We start from the raw sequence: 24,207 nt of genomic DNA, 5'->3' as shown, positions 1-24,207 counted from the left end.
CATGATGAGCTTTGTGCTAGATGACTTTTTTCTTCATAAGTGCCACTTATGCATATAGTGAGGTTACCAAAAGTTGTATCTTCCATAGGTGACTATCATAGACTTCAGTTATCTTCCATGCTTTTCTGTGATGATGTCACGAGCTCTTGCTTTTAATGCTTCCATGATGCCATGATGCATCTTATCATGCTTCTAATGATTCCTATCATGATAGTTATATTCCATAACAGAAAAACAGAAACTTGAGAAGAACTAGGTGAGGAAAACTTATCTCAATAATAGTAGAGATCTTTTACTTCCTCCTTGAATTTCTTCTTTTCAACTTCGTCCTCTTCTTTAGTGATATGGGCTTCTTCCCTTCTTCGTTTTTTGTTGTACTTCTTGAGCTTAGGATAGTCTCTCTTAAAGTGCCCATATCCTTGACATCCATAGCATTGGATCTGAGACATATTGATCTTCTTCTTTTTTAGAGGACCAAACTTGCCAAATATCCCTTTGCTTCTTGACACGAAAACAAATGTTTGACCCTGCTCATTTGTATCACTTTTTTCCTTTAACTTGTTTTCTTCACTCTTGCATAGTGACCACAAATGATTGAATGTGATAGCTTTCTCCTCTTCATAGGCCTTTGATACAAGGTTTCCTTGTTCATCAGTAAGAGCATTTAAAACAATGGTAATCATTTCTTTATCAGATATCATATCTCCTAGATCTTGAAGTTGATTCCTTATTACAGATGCTTTTGTGAGACATGTAGATATCGCTTCATCCTTTGATGCTTTCAAATTGCATAGATCAAATCTCAATGATATGATTTTTTTTGTTGGACTTTCAGAGAATAATTCTGCTAGCCTATCATATATCTCGTTTGATGTCTCCAACTCTACTACATATGGGATGAGCGAATCCTTGAGGGATTCTATAAGGATCCTTTGAGCCCTTAGATCCTTTTTCGTACATTTAAATTTTAGATAGTGCTTTGCCTTCAAATGGTTTGGATACTTTGCCATTGACATGATCAATAACTTCATTTTCCTTGAGGACTAAATCTATCCTCCTTTTCCATGCAAGGAAGTTCGATGACCCAACCAACTTGTTGATCTCCTTGCAAAATGAAGTCATTTTACTAACTTTAATTTATAGAAATAAAGATACTTACTTGTCAAGTGAAGATGAACTCTTCAACTTGATCCCTTTGTTGATGATGATTGATGACTTCTTGATGATGTCTTGATGCTTCTTCGATGATCTTCTTCAAAGATAAGGATTTCCTTTTGAGATGAAATCCTTTGCTTCAGATAGAAGGAGATTGCCTTGATATCTTTGATGATGACAACATCCTTGATCTATCTACCCTTGGATAAGCCAAGTTCTTCCTTTCTTGAGTGGAAATAGGGTCTATGAGGTCCTTTTCTTTGATGATGTCTTGAGCAAGAATCCTAGAACTTCTTTTGGTGAATATTTCTTCTTCAATCTAGGGTTTTGACACTTCTTTGTAGATCTTGACTTCAGAATAATCTTCTAGATTCTCCTTGATGCCTTCCTCGAGATTTGGTCCTTCAATGCTTGAGTGTCCCCTGAAGAGATGCCCATTCAATGGTTTTGTCACCTTAGCTCTGATACCATGTTGAGAAATCTAAGGCATACCAATTAAGTGATTTGACTTCTAAAGATCACTGCTTGTGAATGCTTTTTACTTCTTTAGATTAAGGTATTTTCTTTACTTAGATTATTATTGTGTTCTTCTTCATCAAACAACTACCAATGCATAAACAATAAAGAGACAAGAGACACAGAATATAGACGATCAGCCAGGACCAAAACCTCTCCAACTTGAGAAGAAAACCGAAACGAATTATTCTTCCTTATAAAGACTTCAATTAACGAATACCAAGACCAAGACCCTTGACCTATATAACCTCTCCAAGACCAAGTCACAAAGATTCTTATTTTGACCTCTTCTTCTTCCTTGAGTCAACGATGGTCAAAATGCGTGCTTCTTCCTCTTTCTCGACTACCCTTTAGATCTCGACTTCCTTTCTCGGCTCCTTGAATCAAACCTACAACTTTTCGGTCCTACTTCAGAAACCCTAGTTGCAGTACTTGACTCGGTTAGATATTTTCCTTTGCTCTAGATGGAGGCTTCTTCTATGGTAATGTGGCTTGGGTATCACCCTAACTTTCTCCATGTCCTGACCTTCAATTGTTACTGCAATACCTCAGCTCCTTCTACAGCACCTATACCTCGCACGTGTGAAGAGTATCAACCCAAAACAAATCAGAAATAAAATAAGGGTCTTTAAACTTTGACATTGACTCAATGAACTTTATGACTTGATGACTAACCCTAAAGACTCACAATGGTAGTCTTAACCATAAAATAAAATTCCTTGATCATGAAGCCCATGAATCAAGCATTACAAAAATTATTTTATTTTCTTATTTACATCAATTACATAAAACCATAATTACACATGTCATTATGAAGACCGAACTTAGTTACACTTTTCAACACTATAGGGGGTATCCACTGCTATATACCACACAACATGCTCTCATCCCCTAGAGCCTCGAGCAGTTATGAAGAAAAATCAATCAAAAGCAAAAGGCATATGAAGAAGGGTGGAAAAAAAAGGCCAAGGTAACTCATGTACCACGATTTTCTCCCTCCCACACTCATATAACCAAGTGTAGGCTTCCCTTTATCATAGCTACCCTTAGACCATAGCATGGGTTTGGATGATTCCCCTGATCCCCACTATGTTCCATCACTTTATCATTTGTCACCTACCACTTGAGGGATGTACCTTGGACATGTCACCCCTTTAAAAGATGAAACCACCTAATAGGGTCCTTGGTTAACCCCCCTATTGAGCCTGGAGATACTTGTACATACCAAAGCACACTCTGGAAGGGCATGCCACAATGAAGTGCCCCATTGATTCCATGACTTGTAAACTCTTTTACTTGATTATTCTAATGATTTGTTGTATTAGTGGGCAAGGGGACGTATTGGATCTTATGCAGGATTGCAAGTGGGTTTCTATTTGGGGCTTGGTCTCCCTATACGGGGTCCTAGCACTCCAGAGGGTCCCATTGGCACTTGTAGGGTGAGCATTGAGAGACATGGGTCTCCACCATAGCAAAGAGTACTTCATGGATCCCCAGTACCACTCTTTGATTGCTCTTGTTCCACCTTTTGGATGAGGATAATGCATCAGGTTCACCAAGTCAAGTCGGCTCCATACTTGCACCTTACACTTGGTAGATGTTATAGGGTCCAGAAGATGTCTCTCACTGCAAAGCGAGGGCTTACATCATCATCCTAGCCCTTACAGATGGTCTACAGGCACTTTCGATCCACTTGGAGACCCATGAGGATGTCCTTGTGCCCCCACACCCACTTGGAAGCACCATAGGTTCTTGCTTGGAAAACAAGGGTCAAACCCCTTGTATGCTATGTTGGGAGTCCATTTTCACATCATGGCACCCCTTGGACTTCATTAGGCTTCTTCAAAGGCCCAACGACTCATTATGTTGATCATTCTGCCCTCTTCAGAGACTTAACTTTATGTTATTGAGCTATTCGTTGGGCTTGTCACCAAAAGTATTGTTACTATGCACATTATTTTATTGTAGGGGCATTATTAGTCCAAATTAAGACATTCGAATTCATTAGAGATTGTATAAATACAAGTGAGGTGATTCATTTTCATCATCGTCACTTGGATTTGGGTCTTAGTAGCTTTTAAGAATTTCACATTCACTTTTGGAGGAGGATTTTGGATATTATGGATGAATTTTGATGTTTGGATATCTCTCTTGTTAAAATTGGCAACTAGGGCCAAACTTCATGTGGGTCATCTTATTCATGGCTAATAATATTTTTATTAGATTCCTCTCGTTGATAGGTGTAGGATTGATATAAAGATCATCCGATTCAGATAAGTATTCATGGAGATATGAATTTATTTTGACTATGGAATTATTATCAATCCAACCTACAACTCATGTAGGCTCAGAAGCCCAACAGTCGCATCTATTCAAATATCATCAGTTGTGTATAAATACAAGAGGCCTTTTCCTCATTTTCACTCACTCATCTCATCACATCTCTCTCTCTCTACTGCGCAGAAAAGAGTCTCTTCTCTACTGTGCAGAAAAGGGTCTCTCCCTCACACATGTGAAGCCGGAAGCAGCTGAAACTGAAGCTGCAACTGCAAAAGTAAAGATTGACCTGTGTGGACTAGAAGATCTCCTCATCCAAACTGCACTGTAGGTTCATCTGAACCTCCTCTGAAAGCCGCAACTTTTGGTCGTGGAATCAAGTCAATCCAACAGAGGATTTGCAAGATATCGACTGCCTTAGTTTGAAGGAAGCTGCTGAAACTAAAGCTGCAACTGCAGAAGTAAAGTTTGACCTGCGTGGACTAGAAGATCTCTTCATCTGAACTGCGTTGTAGGTTCATCTAAACCTCCTCCGAAAGCCGTAACTTTTGGTGGTAGAATCAAGTCAATCCGACGGACGGTTTGCAAAATATCGACTGCCCTAGTTTGAAGGAAGCTGCTGAAACTGAAGCTGCAACTGTAGAAGTAAGGTTTGACCTACGTGGACTAGAAGATCCCCTCATCTGAACTGCGTTGTAGGTTCATCTGAACCTCCTCTGGAAGCCACAACTTTTGGTGGTGGAATCATGCCGATCCGACGGTCAATTTGTGAGATATCATCTGCCCTAGTTTGATGATGAAGCCGCTCATGCTGATGTTGTTGATCTAGGGTTTGCTACTGTTGATATAAATCAGATTTATTGTACTATTTCTCTCTGCTGAATTATTGAAGATAAAAGAAGATTTGATCAAAGGGTTTCTTCACACATTGTGGGGTTTGTCCCTGGCTAGCTGCCACATCTTGTGTCTCTTGTCTTGGCTTGTTTTCTATCGATCATTTAATGTTCTATCTACACTTTACTTTATGTACATGTAATTGCTAATCTGTGGAATATAATAAGAAAAAGAAGTAAACTGTTATAAGCATAGAACATACCATATCTTAACATGGTATCAGAGCTGAGGTGAAGACAAAGCCCGAGCAAGAGCAAGAGCAATCACCGAAGAGAAGATTGGTGAGGCTATCCTAAAAGAACGATGGGGTCCTCAACACTCTTTCCTGCCGAAGACAAGCTCCGTGAGAAAGCTGACTATCACGGATGGAAGATGTCTATCGATCTAACCCTTGAGGATCAAGGAGTGTTGGATCATGTGAGAGGCAATATTGTTGAGCCTCCATCAAATGCACCTCCTGCTACCAGGAAAAAATGGAAGAACAGAGAAATTAAAGCGAAGAAGATCATCCGGGACTCTATCGACAAGCGCTTGGTGGCCTACATCTCTGAACTAGACACCTCCAAGGAAATCTACGATAGACTGGTGAGTTTATTTAAAGTTAATGATGCAAATCAAGTTTTGTTTCTTAGAAATAAGCTGAGGGAAATCAAGAATGGTAAAAATGAGAGTATGCAAGCATACTTCTTAAGAATCACCGAGATCAAGAACGATCTCCTATCTATTGGGGAGACTATTACTGACAGAGAAATGGCACTCACAACTCTTGGAGGATTACCATCCAAATGGTACGTGTTCAGGACTACTCTTCTGAACAATAATATAATTCCTGGTTTCAACAAATTAATGGCTCGATGCATTCAAGAAGAAACAAGGGTAGAAGAGCAAGAAATGCCCATGCCTAAAGGTCCTCCTGCTGCCTTTTCTTCTCATGCTAAGAAAAGAAATAATTCCGAGACTAAATCAAAAGGAAAGGCTGGACCTAAGGGTGGAAGAAAAGGACGATGTTACATCTGCGATAAAGCAGGTCACTATGCTAGGGAGTGCCCTGATAGAAAGGACTCACACCGGGACGATGATCAAAATCCCTCTGATGGAAATCAAAGGAATGACAAATTCAATAACAAAGGTAAGAGGAGAGTTGGGAATCAAAGAAGAGGACAACCATTCAAGAAGGCTAGAACTTCCAAGATGTATTAAATGCACCTGACCTCAAAAAGAACCTGGTGTCCATCTCGGAAATGGAAGACAAAGGCTACAAGATAACCTTCACTGATGGAAAGGTACGTATATGGAACAATAATGTTAAAGATGCCTTTACTCTTGGGTTTCGTGTTGATTCATTATATCAAGTCGATGGAAGTCCACTAGGTATCATGTCTTATGACACATCTCTTCAGTTCGAACTTTGGCATTGGAGGTTTGCCCACCTTCATTACAAAGATATACCTGATGTAAGACATATGGTAATAGGGATGCCTGATTTCTGAGTAAAAAAAAAGTGTATGTTCGGGATGTGCCGAAGGAAAGCTCAAAAGGTGACCATTCCCCTCAAGCCTAAGCAAGACCTCCGATATATTACAGTTGGTTCACTCAGGCATACCTGAGGTTGGCATTAAGAGGGAGACTACTACACCACATACTCCAGAGCAGAATGGTGTGGCACCGTACGATTGTGGAAGTTGTCTCTATGGGTAGATGATGTAACAATGCCTGATGTGGAGGAACCCATGGATCCTATTTATCCACTTGAGCCTTCCTCTTCTAGGAAGAGGCCTTCATGGCTTAGGGGGATACTTAATGATGCTGAAGGACATGCTGCACCCCGAGGAACCTTTCGTGCAAGTAAGAAACCTAATAGGTGTCAGGGATACCTGACCATCAAGAGCACGATCATACAAAATAAGCCTTCATCATTCTCTGATGCCGTCAAGCATAAAGTATGGAAGGATGCTATGACCAAAGAATATGAGTCTATTATGGAGAATGATGTCTGGGAAGTAGTTCTCAAACCCCAGGACAAGACAATTGTTACTTCAAAATGGCTTTACAAGATAAAGATGCAGTAGATGGAAGTACGGAATAGTATAAGGCTTGTTTTGTTGCTCGTGGTTTCTCCCAGAAGGAAGGTATAGACTATGATGTGATATTTGCACCTGTTCCCAGATATATGACCATCCACTTGATCACGGCCCTTGTGGCTTCACAAGGATGGAACCTATGTCAGATGGATGTCATGACCATGTTCTTGCACGATTAGATCAAATAAGAGGTCTATGTGGAGCAACTCAAAGGATTTGAGATTTATGATTGAAAATCTCATGTATGCAGGTTGAAGAAGGCTCTCTATGGGCTGAAGCAAGCACCCTGAGCATGGTATGAGAGGATCTATAGCTACTTGATGAAGTTGGGATTCACTAGGAGTGAAGCAGATCCTAAACTTTACCTTAAGTTTGAAGATGATAAACCTCTCCTACTGGTGTTGTATGTGTACAACCTCTTTCTAACAGGTGCAAACCCTCTCATTCTCAAAAGTAAGAGGGAGTTCGCTTCTGAATTTGAAATGAAGAACCAAGGACTTGAAGTATGGCAGAAGCCAAGGGAAATTTTCCTATCTCAAGGAAAATATGTGGTGAAGATTCTGAAAAGATTTGGTATCGTGGACTGCAAGCATGTGACTACCTCGAGGATCTTAACTTTCAGAAGTTATATGGTAGTGATGTCAGACCAGATTTGGGAAATGCCTCTGAGTTTCAAAAACTCATTCGCGTTGATGTTCTTGGTGAACCTCCGTCCAAACATATGTTTTGCAGTTAGTATTGTGAGCTCATATTTGGTTGAACCTCACTAGATTGGTGCCAAGAATCTTCTGAGATGTCTTCAAGACAAAATCTCTCATGGATTGAGATACACTGTCGGAAATATGAAACTGCATGATTATTCGAATGTTGATTAGACAAGTAGTGTGGAGGATCACTGGAGCACCTTTTAGTGTTGTTTCTCTTTGGATTCTCCTTCGATATAATGGATGAGCAGGAAGCAGAAGTCGGTTGCTATAAGCACCCCCGAGACCAGATACATATCTACGAATATGATCTCGTATGAAGCTGCCTGGTTGGGGAAGCTCTTCAGTGAGTTATTTGAACACATACCACTGTGATTCTCTGTAACAACCAGAGGTGGGATTCGATTATCGAGGAATCCCGTATTCGTCGATTACTCCAGCAGATAGACATCATCTTGGATATGGTAAGTCGATGAGCAAGAAAGCTTCATTGCATTAAGATGATGTACAGGTCGATACACCTTGTCAAAGCCCCGAGGAAAGATCTAATCTGTGATTTTCCCAAACGACTTGGAGTCGTCAAGAAATCCTTGTACAAGGGTCCTGCATGTTGCATACATTGAGCTCTGGGAGCTCTGAGGGCTTGCGGTTCTTACTGGAGCAACATACGACCACAGGGTGACTCACCCTCCCCTGGTGGTGCACACTGCAACAAGATGATTTGCTCTCTTGTGGGACAAGATGATTCGCTCTCTTATGGAATAGGATGATTCGCTCTCCTGTGTAGCAAGATGATTAGTTCTCCTGTGAGGCCTGGATTGATGTGTTCTCCATGGCGATTGTAGCAGGATTGATGTGTTCTCCTGTGAGACCTGGATTGATGTGTTCTCCATGGCGATTGTAGCAGGATTGATGTGTTCTCCTGTGAGGCCTGGATTGATGTGTTCTCCATGGCGGCCTGGATTGATGTGTTCTCCATGGTGATTATAGCAGGATTGATGTGTTCTCCTGTGAGGACAAGATTGATTAGTTCTCATGTCGAGGCATCCTACCATGTAGTCTGGGACTCATGGGAAGTACCTCTCATCTGATCAATGAGCAAGGAAATGAAGTTAGGGACCATAGTAGTACCGATGGACGCATCGTTGTATCTACCGTACTCCCTACGCTAGGATGACCTCCATTGATCAGGGATCAATGATACTGGTCTCGAACCAGTGGTAGGAGTTGTACCATACTATGACACTGACTTTGGGTCGGTTGAGACTAGTCTGGGACCAGTGGTACATACTTTGAGACTGACTTCGTGTCAGTGCAGTACTGGTTTGGGACGAATGAGAGTGGTACATACTATGACGCTGACTTCGGGTCAGTTGAGACTGGTCTAGGACCAGTGGTACACTCTCTGAGACTGCGATATTGGTCTGGGACCAGTGGTAGGAGTGGTACTTACTATGAAGTTGACTTCGGGTCGGTTGAGACTAGTCTGGGACCAGTGGTACGCACTCTGAGACTGACTTTGAGTCAGTGGAGGATGATACTGGTCTGGGACCAGTGGAGTTGTACTCACTATGACGCTGACTTCGGGTTGGTTGAGACTGGTCTGGGACTAGTGGTACATACTCTGAGACTGACTTTGAGTCAATATGATACATCCTCGATCATTCCTTCTTCTTCATAATTCGAACAAAAGCAGAGCAGAACAGAACAATGCAAGAGCAAAGCAGAACAGAGCAGGACAATACAGATCAGTGCAGGGTAGAACAAGACAAAGCAAAACAGACAGAATAGAACAGAGCAGGACAAGGGTCAGGTTGTACAAGGAAGTGCATTTGATGGATGAATAGTAGCGACCGACAGACGGATTGCAGATGAAGTTCTCCCTAGTTGAGAGGGAGTGTTAAAATTGGCAACTAGGGCCAAACTTCATGGGTCATCTTATATTCATGGCTGATAATATTTTTATTAGATTCCTCTCGTCGAGAGGTGTAGGATTGATATAAAGATCATCCGATTCCGACAAGTATTCATGGAGATATGAATTTATTTTGATTATGGAATTATTATCAAGCCGACCTACAACTCATGTAGGCTCAGAAGCCCAACAGTCGCATCTATTCAAACATCATCAGTTGTGTATAAATACAAGAGGACTTTTCCTCATTTGCACTCACTCATCTCATCACATCTCTCTCTCTCTCTACTGCGCAAAAAAGAGTCTCTTCTCTACTGTGCAGAAAAGGGTCTCTCCCTCACACATGTGAAGCCAGACGCTGCTGAAACTGAAGCTGCAACTGCAGAAGTAAAGATTGACCTGCGAGGACTAAAAGATCTCCTCATCTAAACTGCATTCTAGATTCATCTGAACCTCCTCTAAAAGCCACAACTTTTGGTGGTGGAATCAAGTCAATCCGATGGACGATTTGCAAGATATCGACTACCCTAGTTTGAAGGAAGCTGCTGAAACTGAAGCTGCAATTGCAGAAGTAAAGTTTGACCTGCGTGGACAAGAAGATCTCTTCATCTGAACTGTGTTGTAGGTTCATCTAAACCTCCTCTGAAAGCCACAACTTTTGGTGGTGGAATCAAGTCAATCCAATGGACGGTTTGCAAGATATCAACTGCCCTAGTTTGAAGGAAGCTACTGAAACTGACGCTGCAACTGCAGAAGTAAAGTTTTACCTGCGTGGACTAGAAGATCCCCTGATCTGAACTGCGTTGTAGGTTCATCTAAACCTCCTCTGGAAGCCGCAACTTTTGGTGGTGGAATCATGCCGATCTGACGGTCGGTTTGTGAGATATCGTCTGCCCTAGTTTGATGATGAAGCCACTCATGCTGATGTTGTTGATCTAGGGTTTGCTACTGCTGATATAAATCAGATTTATTGTACTATTTCTCTCTGCTGAATTATTGAAGATAAAAGAAGATTTGATCGAAGGGTTTCTCCACACATTGTGGGGTTTGTCCCTGGCTAGCTACCACATCTTGTGTCTCTTGTCTTGGCTTGTTTTCTGTCGATTGTTTAATGTTCTATCTGCACTTTACTTTATGTACATGTAATTGCTAATCTGTGGAATATAATAAGAAAAAGAAGTAAATTGTTATAAGCATAGAACATACCATATCTTAACATCTCTCTTGTCTTGGAGATTCATTATTGACATAATTTGGTGATTGGATATACTCTTTTACACATGTAAGTGCTCTTTTCATGTCTATTCTTGTTTTTTTCTTTAATATATGAATGTTGTTGGGATTTTTGCTATACTAGGTCTGAAATTTATTGCTTTTCTTATGCGAAATTGTGGAAATTTAATCCTTTGTAGTGATGCATCATCTCATGTATCATGTGTGAAAAGAGGAATGTTCCTAGAGATTGTTTCTATTGAGCACATCTTGATAAGTCATCAATTATTGCAAATTGAAGTATCAATTCTTCTAACAGCTGCTCTCATGCCCTAATTGGCATGTGAAGACTTGAAGTTGTCACGAAGGCTCCTTGATTGTGTGTAGTTCCTCTAAATCATAAATTTCATCTTGACTCCATCTTCCCCAAAGGATAAGGCAATGATCCTTCCATAGGTGATCATTTTCAAAGAGGATTTCTCTCACCTTCCCCTTTTTCTAGGCCTAGCCTACATAGGTCACCGAGGGCATCATTTTTCTTATGATTTAGCCATCAAAGAATTCGATCTCTTGCCCACAATTGCGTTGGTGTATCCTCTAGAGGACCTAGAAGTTTCACGAAATTCCGACGATGGGATCTTGAGATATTCCAAGCCCTAGTTCGAAGATCGATCCTTGCCCTTAGTTTCCCATTGGCTAGTAACCTCATTAGGATCATAGCATTAAATCATCAGAAGAAGATTCTTTCTTTGATCCTCTTCCCTTCCCTAATTAGGTCGAGTACATCCTTGGTTGATCAACTCCATATCCTTGACCTAATTTTGGGTCCACTTGGCCCTTTGTGGTCCCGCAATTTGTTGACTCCAATTCCAAAAAGACCACTTAGAAGCCAAGCATTCATAAGGCCTTTTGAGTCTAGGGGCTTCCTTGATAAGACATATTCTCAAACCCTTACCTCAAAAGCCCTCTCAACCCTTCCTAGAGAGCTTATCACGATTGCTTCCTAAGCAAGAAAACCATACAATTGAGTCTCTCTTGTGAATAGGCCTTAGGAATCACTCCTCATCCTCTTATTGACCTATTTATCTAGTGATTCCCTTTTATACCGGGTCTCCTCCCAACGTTGAAAGTCCGTAAAGAGCAGGGATCCTTAGCTGAAGTGATAGTGAGTTATCGCTACATTGTTGCCCTTGACCTAGTAGTTTCCCTTTAGGATCCCCTCCAAAGACCCCTACTAGTTTGAGTGGTAACATTTTTGGAATCGTTGCCAAGGACACGAGACGTGTGTTTTGTTCCCCATACGGCATATTGAGATATCATTATTGGTGACTCCATTGGAAGAACGAAGCCATGGTTCTTCATTTAACTTCAAAGTTAATGCTTGTAGGGTGAAGCAAGCATCTATCAAGGCATTTTAATTCACCCTGGCAACTCCATTTTAGTCCTAATATGCAAAATCGTGAAAAATGGACCATTGTCAAAAAGAGATTAATCTTGGATCTACATTTGCAAAACCTAATGATCAAGACCTTCAAGAATCGCAAAAGAATGTGGACAAACATGTTGAGTTTTACGAAGATTTATTGGAGAACACAGATAAAGAATTCATGCTCAGTTTTCATGGGACAACACAAGCAACTCTACATTATAATGTGTACCTATGAGAAAGATCATAATCGTCTCTTTGAATTTGCTAGCTGAAATTGTGCTTTTAACATTTTGACTGAGCTTATCAATGAAAAATATTACAATCAATCACAAAGCCCCATAGAATGTAAGCAATTGGGTGATCATGGTGACCTTGAAGAAAATCCAAGTGTGAAGGTTCATCATGTTCAAGAATCTAGGGCACCTGAGTTATAATGAGATTCTTCTAGAAATGATAACAATTTGTGAAGTACTTTTACTTTTCTTGCTAACACAATCTTCTTCTTATTATTATTAGTGTATGTTCTCTTACTTCATCAAACAGTTACCAAAATACAAGAGACAAGAACACAAGATGTTGGCTCTCAGCTAGGGCAAAACCTCTCTCTCTTAGAGAGGAAAACCCTTCTTGAAATTTCTCTTATTGAAGCTTCTATTGATAAATGCCAAACCCTAGACCCTTGACAAGAAGATCCTCCAAGCACAAGTCAAGCCTTTGTCCTTCTTCTTCCAACACTTCGTCCTCTTTTCGGCACTTTGTTCTTCTTCTGGCAACTGATAGCAACCCTAGTTATGCTTGCACTAGAAGAGATATTTTTCTTTGTTCCTTAGTAGACTCCTTCCCTTATGAAGAGTACCTTATCCCTCTTACAATCGAGCTCTTCCTTGAGATATAGTTGCAGGTCTGATGTAACAGCAGTGTGGCCCTATTTCTTCGCACGTGTGAGGGGATTCCTTCAAGAAACTGATGTTAGATTGCTCTCCTTCCTTCGCTTGTGTGGTCTTCTTCTTCGCTTGAGTGAGAGGCCTAATAGGCACTCCTTTCTTAGCCCAACCAACAAACTTTTATGACTGTAATAGGAGGGTTGTTATGATAGCAGAGAGAGCCTCCTTTTCTTCACATGTGTGACTGTAATAGGCCCTAAGACAACCCTATTAACTTCGGTTTTCTTCCTTCCTTCTTCGCTGCACTAGAGGCTCCTTCTTTGTCCTTTTTTGTACCCTATACTTGTCCTTTTCCTTCGCTGATTTCAGAGGTGAATTGCGTTGCTTTGGAGGGGTGGAATGACCCTTATATATAGAGGTCTGCTCCTTCTTTAGGCTGACTTGAGGTCAACTTGACTTCTATGCTTCGGATTGCTTCCTTTTGTGATGTCGTTGCATGGAGGAGGCTTGTGACTTGGCTTGGAGGTATTTCTTGGACTCTCATACATAAATATACATGGTGTAACATGCCCTTAAGGGTCTTCAACATTTATTTTGACTCTTTGACTTCCCTATAGCACTTTGACATGTGCTAGACCTATGCAATGAGCAAGAAACTCATTGATATAAATAACAAAAATAATATTTCTTTTCTTTTATAAATACAAAGATCAAAATTACATTTATGAACATTGAACCCAGTTACACTTCAACACATCATGAAAGTGAGGAATATATCGACGAATGGGATCAATCTAAAGAAGATCGTAATGGAGACCTTAAGGATACAAATTTAAGGATTGAGAATGCCCATGACATGAGTGAAAGCCCTATTGAAGTACATGAGGATGAACACAATGATGTAGGGACCTTCACTTAGCAAATAGGGTTTGAAGATATAAATATTGTAGCTCCCTCTGAAGATGACATTTCTAATTTCTTCTACATTAATGAGGGAAGATGGGATATGGGCAGCCATCATTTTGACAGTGACCCTATTTATGATACTCACAAGGAAAATGAGGTTGAAATTGACTCTCCTTTTCTCCAGGACATTACTCATAATGATATGACTATTCACACCATTGAAAGGGAGGGTCGTTGTTTCCCCATGCATGAAGAAGGTTTATTGGAAATAGCAAACCCCATTTATGATATCGACGATGACACTAACAAAGGCTTTGTTTTCCCATGCCTTCTCCAAGGTCCCAATGGCATAGCTACGTTATCAACAAACCCTCACCTTGGCCATTCTCACATTGTCACAACTATTTATGATCCCTTTCCCTCTCTTAGGCATGATGCTAAGGAGGAGCTATCGATTATATGTGCCCTTCCTTCCCCCTCATACCTTCAAGATTGTGAGATCATCATGAGCAACTTGCCTCTTGTGTCATCCTATGTCATCAGTCTCCCTTTCCTCCCAATCATGACCTTATGGTGCCCATAAAGCATGATATTAATGATGCGGACCATAACGGGGATGATATGTCTGAGGTTGTTATCCATGGAAAGTTCATAAGCTTAATTGTTGATATCTCTACCTTTTGGTTGGAAAAAAGGACCTCATGGAATAGATTGCATCCCTTGGCTCCCTCCTCCCTTGTGGTGCTCCATGCATGGTCATTTCATTTTCCCGCCTCTCGCCCTTGTGACTTTCCACGTTGTCATTCCTACCCCTACCTTTGGATCTGTTGCATGAGTAAGCAGAATGGAAGTTGTTTTCATATTGACTGGATGTGTTGGTTACATTGGGTCTATGATTACACTTAGTATTTGGGTGATGTAACATGCATGTTAGGGTAGAATTCATTCCATGTTGATTTTCTCATTAGAACTAACATCATATGATATTTTCATGATAGATTAGATGCACTTAGATTCAATTTGCAATTTACTTTCTTCTTGATTTTCATGGCCTAATACTAATGATGGGTGATCATAAGACACCACAAAAAACATGATGACATGTGTGGTTGGTCTTTGATATGTGCGGGTAACAGGTCTGCAGTACCAAGAGATTGATGGTGATATCATGACCTCCCATTCGAATAGCTTCATGCGCCTCTCTGAGAGCTCATTTCCTAGTTGGAGCCAAATGTTACCCATATGAAAATTCGGAATCCTCAAATCACTACTACAGCAACTGATTATATTTCTCCTACTGTATCAAGTTATTTACAGTATTATATGGTAAACATCGAAATAAATACAACTGCAGCCTTCACAACTTAAATAATATGCAGAAACAAGAACTGAACAAGAAAGAAATAGCACACACAAGTGACACTTGTTGTTTTTGGAAAAATGTCCCTCAAAAAACCCAATGTGGGAAAATTGGTGCAGCAGCTGAGGATTTGAATTACTAGGCAATAATTTATGAGTACAATTCTTCGAATGCCCAAACTGGCAATCCTATACAGAGATCTAACTGGACAAAAAGATAGTGAGATGAGCTCACCCTGTCACTGGGAAATCTGGCATTGATCTGTGTTGGAGATGAGCCTCTATGTTGTCTCTACACAGTCTATGCGCAGTACTACGTCACACCCACGCAATTACTGCGTCATCGCTGTTGGAACTGTGTTGCACCTCCTCTCGATAACACCCCGGCGCCGGCACTAGATCCCGACTGTTCCCCAGTAGGATACAGACTCCCTCTAAAGCTCTGCGTTGCCACAACATAGCTCTGCACTACCTCTGTGTGGCCCAGCGCTGCCTCTCCAAACTACTCTCTGCCCTCTCTGCTTTGCACTCTCCGGAACAGGAAAACTTCCTTCGGAAAATTATCCCTGCCCCTCACTGCAAGAAATCTCCTCGATCACCTTCTCCGGCAACTGTTGCACTTCTTTCTTGAAAAAATTGATCTCTGATCTCTCACCCGATGTGTTTTCCAAATGCCCATCAAGCCTCTTCTTATAATCCTCTCATTGATTAATTAATGACCCAGATTAGATTCTAATCTATGGCTCAGATCATTTTGACTTGATCGTTGTCTTCTTCTAGAAGTTTCACCACCAGTTTAATTAATACCCTTTAATTATTTTAATTTCTTAATTTTAGAATTAGGCATCCATTAAAAATAATTAATTATTTTAATAAAACTGTCTCCGGGTGGAATTTCCCAAAATGATTTCTCGGTATTCTGGAATACATGTGTCCTAGCCTCCCTGCAAATCTTGAGGCTTAGAGCACATTTGATGCTGCCAAAAGTCGACACTCGCTCTTAGTGAGGAATGTGCTCTAGTATTGCAACCTGCTGAAGCATCACCCTCACTCTGTAACATCTCCCTATGCGTTGCTAATGTTTGACATCACTATTGATTTCTAGTAGCATCGGATATGCTCTAAGCCTCAAAATTTGCAGTGAGGCTAGGACACATGTATTCCAGAATACTCGGAAATCGTTTTGGGAAATTCCACCCAAAGAAGGTTTTATTAAAATAATTAATTATTTTTAATGGGTGCCTAAGTCTAAACTTAGGAAATTAAAATAATTAAAGGGTTTTAAATAAACTGTGAAAATTTGGAAGACCCAAATTTCTATTGCAACAACTGGTTAAGTTTCTTCTATTTGTTAAATTACTGAACAAAGTATTTAAAACATCCTACAACAAATACCGAAACTAATACACTACAACCTTCACCAATTAAATTAAATGTGAAAACAAGTATTTGAGCAAGAAAGAAATACACAACACATGACACCGTTATTTTTGGACAAATGTCCCCGGAGGAACCCAATGCGGGAAAACCAGTGCAGCAGGTGAGGGTTTGCATTATTAAACAGTAGTTTCCTAAATACAATCTTTGGATGCCTTACTGGCTTATCCAATACAGAGAATCTGACTGACAGAAGATTAGTGAAAAATACCTCACACAATCACTGACGATCCGACACTGATCCAGGCCCTGGATGGCTAGCCCCACACTGGCTCTGCGCAGCTACTGCATCAGCCTATGCAGTTTTGCATCAACCTCTCTGGGGATCTGTGTCACCTCTTCCCGGATCTCCTGATGTCTAGAGCTTCGTTCCTCTGGCTCTCTGGTCTCACACCCCGACTTCTGGCTCCAGAACTCGACTTCCTAGCTGAATTTTGGACTCCCTTTAAAGCTCTACAGTCCCTCTGTGTGGCACTATGCTGCCCAGCATGGCCTCTGCGCTGCCTCTTCTAGATCTCTCTCTGTCTCCTTTGCAATGTATTTCTGGATCAGGAAACTTTCCAACCGGAACTATCCCTGCCCCTCACTGCAAGAAATAACTTCAATCTTCTCTCTAGCGATTACTATGTTGCACTCTCTGAGAAATTCGATCTCTTGATCTCTCTCCGATGTGTTTTCCAAATGCCCATCGAAGTCCTTCTTATAATCCATAAGTTGAGTAATCAACAGCCCAAACTAGATCCTAATCAATGGCTCAGATCATTTGGACTCGATCTATGTCTTCTTCTAGAAGTTTCACCCTCAGTTTGATTAATACACTTTAATTATTTTAATTTCCTAAGTTTAGACTTAGGCACCCATTAAAAATAATTAATTATTTTAATAAAATTGTCTCTGGGTGGAATTTCCCAAAACGATTTCTGGGTGATGTGGAATATGTTGATATTCCACGACCTTGGATCTAGGTTAGAGTCTCAAATCACTGACGCTACCAAACCAAGAGTCTCAATCATAAACTACTTTGCATAGTGGAAAATCTAAAACAGTAAATCATACAATGCACAATGAACACAATTTTAAACAAAATTGTACAATGATGTCCAATCACCAATCTTCGTTATATTAATCCAAACTGATAAATCCAACATTCTATGGTTACAAGATACAATGACAAACCTGGCTGCAGCACTTCTTGTTGTATCTTGTCCTATCGGTCCGTCGCACCCGTTCTGCTCAACTTCAGGAGGGCTGCCCTATAACACTATTGCACGGTATTTTGCATGGTGTACTTGGTCTGATCCAATCTGCTCCTTTGGGTTGGCCAATACCCAAGCTCCAATCTGCTAGGCTAGCAACAACTTTTGTCCAGCAAGGTGCTGCACTTTGGCACCGTCCTTCACCCAAACTTTAGATGCACTTTGTCCTTCAAGATAGCTTGTTAAGGGCTCCTTTGGGTAGCTAACATGCTGCCCTCCAACAGTGCTATGACACCCAATCCTGTCACTACCGGATCTGCTCCTAAGAAGACACTTTCCCTCCCCAAAATGTCTTCCACTTGTCTCCAACAGTCTGCTCCAATTTTTGTCAATACTTGACCCAATACACATCCAAAATTCTGTTGTTTGCACCTCGCTACACTGTTGTCACTATGACCACTGGTTAGGGCACAACCACGAGCCCTTAACCCTTTGTACAGTCAGCAACTTGAGCCTCTAAAGGTTGCAGATCGCCTTGGAGAACCTCCGCCCATGCTACACTCCTTTGTTAAAGCCAAGTCCACTCTTACCAGCCCTTAACTTAGGCCCAGCTGTGTGCTATGGCCTGCAGCCTAACACAACAACCTTGATGTAGTTGTGGCCTCCTCTAAAACAAGTCTAGACAACCTTTAAACAGCAACCCCATGCTCCTTTTTCCTGCGGCCTTCATTGCCCAACAACCCGCAATAGAAGCATCCCTTAAAGCACCAAAAATAGTCCTTAAAGGACCTCGTTGTCACCTACAGCAAGACGTCCTCCACGTTGTCTCCTCAGCCTCTTTCACGCTGCCCTTTAAGCTCCTTTGCGGCGGCCAGACCTTTCTTTCCTCCACCGAAAAAATCAGAGTTCACTTGGTGCGTATTGCTCACACAATGGATGTAAAAATAGCCTCCCATTCGACCTCCTTTTATACTAAAAGGAGCCTCCACAAAATCATATTGAACCGACATCTCTTTTGAGTTTCTCATGTCGGCCTGTTTGATAAACTCATGTCGGCCTACATGAAGAAATTCATAATTCATATGTCAACTTCAAAAATTAATATCTCCCAAATGACAACTCGGATTCAGACGATTTTCGATGCGTTGGAATCGTCTTTCCGAGCACTATCATCCTCATCCATCACATGTCGTGTAACCATCATGGTTCTACCCCAAAAACACGATTGGTGCAAAAACCCCTTTCTTGGGTTCCAAGCCCACAAGCTTCCCTTGTGGCGCTTTGTCCTCCAACCCCTGAACCCCAGGGGCTTGGAGTACCTCCCAAGCTACAAAAATTCAACACTCCCTCCCAACGAGGAAGGTACCTCCGTGCCTCAGAAGTACTTCATCTTCATCATCACTACTCACAACACTTGCCCAGCTCCTATTACTCACAATAGCAACAATCCCAGAAGCATGAACTATGCCTCCCTCGGAAGTGTCGTTGTCGCTCAAAGCCTCCTGCTTCTTTTTCTTTTCCTGCAATGCTTTCCATTCCTTCCATGGTTCCTTCATGCCAGATGTGGAAGCACCCTTGCTCCCCACTAGCCATGCGCTCTTCTTGGGTTGCAATTTCTCCCTCTGAGTCTGCAAACTCCCTCTCGAACTTGAACCCTCTGAGCCTCTAGATCCTGGACTTTCTCGGAAACCTTCTTCACAGGAACCCGCAACTGCTCCTTTGAAGCCTGCAACTCCACCTACACCTGCTCCTACTCCTCTGGAACCTGGACCTGCCCCTGCTTCTTTATATGATCCTTAGGTTTTCCAGTCAACCTATAGAGACCATTCTCCCTAACTCCAAGCATAATCCCATCGGACTTAGAGCCTCTAGTCTTGAGTCTTACCTTCCCCATTTTGGAACAAGACTTCAAAACCCTTCCTCTCCATCATCGAGATAGAGAGCACATTATACTTGAGTCCCGATACAAACAGTACATCCTGGACCCGCAACATACGTCCTGTCTTCAACCTGAATGGCACCACACCCGATCCTCGGATCTACAACTGACTCTTGTCACCCAACACCATGTGCAGCGTCGGGTCCCATTCGGCTAGAGTCTCAAAAACATACTGTGATCCTGTCATATGCTTTGTCGCACCACTGTCCACGTACCATCCATCCTCTTTGATAGTACTTTCTGAGAAATGAGAAATTAGTGAAAGGGCATCCTCTTCTTCTTCCATCTTTGCTTGATGGGAAATAAGGGAGGCTTTCTTCCCTTTTTTCTTCTCATCATCTCCTTTCTTCTTCAGACATTTTGACGCATAATGACCCATCTTGCCACAGTGAAAACACTTGATTTTACTCAAGTCCTTCCGCTTACCCTTCATTTTTGCTAGAAGTGCCACGTCCTCATCTACCTTCTTGGAAGGATGAAGATCCTTGTCTCGCAACTCTACCTAAATGAAGTCATTCCATAGTTTATTCTAGTCTAGTCGCTGCTCCCTGGCAACGATTCCTTTGATGAAGGGTTTCCATTCCTTGGTGAACCCTTTCAAGGCAATCCTTACCATCTCTGCATCTGAAACTTTGACCCCAATGGCAACAAGCTCATCTCAAACCTGAGATATCCTTGTTAGATACGAAGTCGTTCCTTCACCCTTTATCATCTTGGTGGATTTCAACTTATCCTCCAATACTAGCACCCAGTTCTTGTTCTTGTTCTGGAACAAATTCTGAAGAGCCATCCACATCTTGTGTGCATTGTTCTTCCCGGACACATGAGGTATCAAGGGATCCTTCACACCATCAAGGATGATCAACCTCGCTTTCGTATCCAAGTCTTCCCATATTTCCAGCTCCTTAGGTTCAGATGGCTTCTTGATCTCTTTCTCGGCAAAATCCTAGATCCTATTGACCTGCAAGACCAACTTGATCCTTTCTTTCCGAGTAGTGTAGTTGGAAAACCCTTTCAACCTGTCTTCGTACCGGAGACCAACCTGCAACTTCGACATTGTAGTGACTCCTTCACCCATAATGTGACCAACTCCCCCTCACATTGTTCTTCGCTGTGCAAACTCTGATTTACTAGCTTTCAAAGTAGCTCAGATATGCTCTAATACCATGTTGAAATTTCGTGACCTCGAATCTAGGTTAGAGTCTTAAATCATTGACGCTACCAAACCAAGAGTCTCAACCATAAACTACTTTGCACAGCGGAAAATCTAAAACAATAAATCATATAATGCACAATGAACACAGTTTTAAACAAAATTGTACAATGATGTACAATCACCAATCTTTGTTATATTAATCCAAACTGATAAATACAACAGTCTATGGTTACAAGATACAATGACAAACTTGGTTGCAACACTTCTTGCCATATCTTGTCCTATCGGTCCGTCGCACCCGTTCTGCTCAACTTCAGGAGGGTTTCCCTCTAACATTGTTGCGCGTCCTTCTGCACAGTGTACTTCGGCTGATCCAATCTGCTCCTCTGGGCTGGCCAATACCCGAGCTCCAACCTATCAGGCTAGCAGCAACTTTCGTCTACCAAGGTGTTGCACTTTGGCACTGTCCTTCACCCAACCTTCAGCTACTCTTTGTCCTTCAAGATAGCTTGTCAAGGGCTCCTTTGGGTAGCCAACACGCTATCCTCCATCCAATCCTATTACTGTCAGATCTGCTCCTAGGAAGACACTTTCCCTCCCCGGAATGTCTTCCACTTGGTTCCAACAGTCTGCACCAATTCTAGTCCAATTGTGGTCAATACTTGACCCAATACACGTCCAAAATTATGTTGTTTGCACCTCGCTGCACTACTGTCAATGTGACCATAGGTTAGGGCACAACCACCAGCCCTTAACCCTTTGTACAGTTAGCAACTTGAGCCTCTAAAGGCTGTGAATCACCTTGGAGAACCTCCTCCCATGCTATGCTCCCTTGTTAAAGCCCTGTCCACTCTTAACAACCCTTAACTTAGGCCCAACTGTGTGTTATGGCCTGCGGCCTAGCACAACAGCCTTTCTGCGGCCTCCTCTAAAACAAGTCCAGACAACCTTTAAACAGCAACCCCATGCTCCTTTTTCCTGCAGCCTTCACTGCCCAACAACCAGCGATAGAAGCAGCCCTTAAAGCACCAAAAATAGTCCTTAAAGGACCTCGCTGTCACCTACAGCAAGACATCCTCCATGCTGTCTCCTCAACCTCCTTCACGCTACCCTTTAAGCTCCTTTACTGCGGCCAAACCTCTCTTTCCTCCACTGAAAAAATCAAAGCTCACTTGGTGTGTATTGCTCACACAATGGATGCAAAAATAGCCTCCCATTCAACCTCTTTTTATACTAAAAGGAGCCTCCACAAAATCATATTGAACTGACATGTCTTTTGAGTTTCTCACGTCGGCCTACATGAATAAATTCATAACTCATATGTCAACTTCAAAATTTAATATCTCCCAAACGACAACTCGGATTCAAACGATTTTCGATGCATTGGAATCATTTTTCCGAGTGTTATCATCCTCATCCATTACATGTCGTGTAACCATCATGGTTTTGCCCGAAAAACATGATTGGTGAAAAAACCCCTTTCTTGGGTTCCAAGCCCACAAACTGCCCTTGTGGTGCTTTGTCCTCCAACCCCTAAACCCCTGGGGCTTGGAGTAACTCCCAAGCTACAAAAATTCAACATAATACATGTGACCTAGTCTCCCTGCAAATTTTGAGGCTTATACCACATCCGTGATACCAGAAATCAACATAAACTGGGGGTGAAACTTCTAGAAGAAGACGAGGATCAAGCCAAAATGATCTGAGCCATTATTTAGAATCTAATTTGGGTCGTTGGTTACTCAACGAAAAGATTATAAGAAGAGGCTTGATGGGCATTTGGAAGACACATCGAGTGAGAGATCAAGAGATCGATTTCTGAAGAGAGTAGCGCAGCAGTTGCCAGAGAAGTGATCGAGGTGATTTCTTGTAGCGAGGGGAGAGATAATTTTTCGGAGGAAGTTTTCTTGATCCGGAGAGTCCAAGGCAAAGAGGACAGAAAGACATCTAGAGAGGCTGACACAAGGCCACGAAGAGCTAGGTTGTGGTAATGCAGAGCTTCAAAGGGAGTCCGAAATTCTGTTGAGGAATAGTCGAGATCAAGTGTCAGAGCCAAGGTGTGAGACGGGGAGGACAGAGAGCCGAAGTTTCCAGCTAGCAGAGGATTAGAGGAGGTGCAGCATAGTCACAGCAGGAGTGACACAGTACTGTGCAAAGGCTCATCTCCAGCGCAAATCAGTGACGGGGAGAGATCATTTCACTACTTTTTGTCAAGTTAGATCTCTGTATAGGATTGCCAGTTTGGGCATCCGATGAATTGTACTAAAAAATTACAGCTTAATAATACAAACCCTCAGCTGCTGCACTGGTTTTCCCACATTGGATTTTTCTAGGGACATTGGTCCAAAAACAACGGTGTCACTTTTGTGTGTTATTTCCTTCTTGCTCAAATTCTTGTTTCCACATATTATTTAAGTTGTGAAGGTTGCAGTTGTATTTATTTCGATGTTTATCATATAATAATGTAAATAACTTGATTCAGTAGGAGAAATATAATCAGTTGTTACAGTAGTGATTTGGGGATTCCGAATTTTCACATGGAATCAAAGTGTAGGTGAAGCAAGATAGCAGATCAGAAGAGCCCAACGCGGAAGAGAAGGAGGGACATCAAAGTGTTGTGTAGGCAGCAAATTGAATCCCTAGGGGGATTGCGCAGTCCAAGCCAGGATGGAAAAATTCTCAAGGAAAATCTCTATTTGAGTGAGTTGACAAAGAGGCAAGATTTCTAGATCGAGATTTGTCAGCAGCAGAGGGAGCAGTGCAGCAGAAGCTTCAACGTAGAGCAATTTCTGGTGAGACGTAGTTGTCTGCAGTGGTTGTTGGGGCAGAAAAACGTCAGAAGAGGGAAGGAAACACTACTTGAGGGAATTTTCTCCTTATAGAATTCCTAGCTAGGGAATTCTATTTCTCATTTGTTGAGCAGCAGTAGAGAGGAGCAGATCTACTAACTCCAACAAGGGGTGCATAGGCCATCCCAGCAGCAGCATAGAGGAGAGAGGAGGCAGTTCAACATTTTGTTGGCAGCGAACGGGCTAAGCGATCAAGATCAGTTGGATGGAGCGTCCAACTATGTGATCTGGAAGGCTAGCATCTCATGCCTTCTAGATGAGCATGATCTCAAGATGTATTTCAATAGTGTGGTAGCTA

Source organism: Pinus tabuliformis, chromosome 7, assembly GCF_031772625.1.
Source record: "Pinus tabuliformis cultivar Carrire ecotype Pingquan chromosome 7, CPIR1, whole genome shotgun sequence".
Classification (NCBI taxonomy): Eukaryota; Viridiplantae; Streptophyta; class Pinopsida; order Pinales; family Pinaceae; genus Pinus; species Pinus tabuliformis.
The sequence above is the reverse complement of the archived record's forward strand: the minus strand, read 5'-3'. Positions refer to the sequence as shown.